Source organism: Haplochromis burtoni, unplaced genomic scaffold, assembly GCF_018398535.1.
Source record: "Haplochromis burtoni strain Fernald_Lab_line unplaced genomic scaffold, NCSU_Asbu1 Contig_2954, whole genome shotgun sequence".
Lineage (NCBI taxonomy): Eukaryota > Metazoa > Chordata > Actinopteri > Cichliformes > Cichlidae > Haplochromis > Haplochromis burtoni.
This window is the reverse complement of record NW_024585315.1, coordinates 3,075-4,539: the sequence shown is the minus strand read 5'-3', so window position 1 is coordinate 4,539 and position 1,465 is coordinate 3,075.

Genomic DNA, 1,465 nt, shown 5'->3' with positions numbered 1-1,465 from the left:
AAAAAAATGCACTGCTAATGGGTTCATTGTATATGATGAAGGTGCTTGCACTTATCAGTGAATTAACCTGTTTTAAACTGAAGCTAAGATTTGCAAGTATGAGACTGTGAGTACATCAAACAGAGATACAAATGTAAACCAGAACTTTATAGCAGAATACATTCTGGACTTTTATTTCAAACAATGATTTTTACACAGATTTCCCCCTTATTATGAAACCCTGACGATATACACTTAGGTGGATATATGTTTTGACACGGACACAAGTTGTTTTTTTTGTTTTTTAACCTGTTCACTTAAACATATTCCAGTCATAGTTATATAATAGACATAGACATAATGTGTAGATTCTCAGCTTTCATTTGAATATGATATCCCCATTCAAACTGGATGAAGGGTTTAGCAGTTTCAGCTCCTTAACATGTGCCACCCTCTTTTTAATGGGATCAAAAGTAATCGACCTGCTTACTCAAAGGCTATTTCATGGGCAGGTGTGAACAGTTCCTTCATTACGTCATTTTCTTTTAAGCTGATGAAAGGCCTGGAGTTGATTTGAGGTGTAGTCCTTGCATTTGGACGATTTGGCTGTGAACTGAAAATATGCGGAGCTCTCCATGCAGGTGAAATAAGTCATCCTTAAGCTGTGAAACAGAAAGAAAATCCATCCGAAAAATGCTACAGTATCAGGAGTGGCAAAATCTATAGTTAGGTACATCCTGAGGAGGTAAGCACTGGTGAACTTAATAAGAGAAAAAGTCCTCACAGTAGGTTTAATCGCAGAATAATTTCCATGGTGCAGAGAAACCTCTTTTCAAGGGCGAACCAAGTGAACAACACTCTCCAGGAGGTGTATTGATATCCAAGTGGACAATAAAGAGAAGACTACATGAAGATAAATGTAAAGGATTCACTGCGAGGCGCAAGCTACAGAAACGATTAACCTAGATGTAAATGTGTTCGTAGTGTCTCTTTAAACATTTGTTTTCATGTTGGCTTGAAATAAAATATTGCCCGTTGCTGGTACTGCACCTTACTAACAAAGTGTGACAACACTACGTAGGGAAGGTTTCAAGGATGAGCTGAAGGTATAGACCCACGTGATTTGCTGTAAAATATTGTCGTGTCTCTGTGTTTTGTCAGCTCGTATATAAGACATGAGCAAACAGCGGCCATCTTCACAGAAAGTGGCATGTGCATCTGACTCAGCTGCTTTCTCTCCATGCTTTCTCTGAATGGAATTAAACCACTTCAAAAAAAGGTTCATTGAGGGTTTGCCGTTTATTTAAAACTTCCACAACAATATAAATGACAGACTGCCACAGACTGCAGTTTCTCTGGTGTCCACTAGAGGGTAACTCCAGAAATGAGCCGGTGTAAATCATTGTTTGTCTTCTGTTAAGTCTCTCACCAGCAGTGTTGGGACTAACGCGTTATTAAGTAACGCGTTACAGTAACTACGTTATTA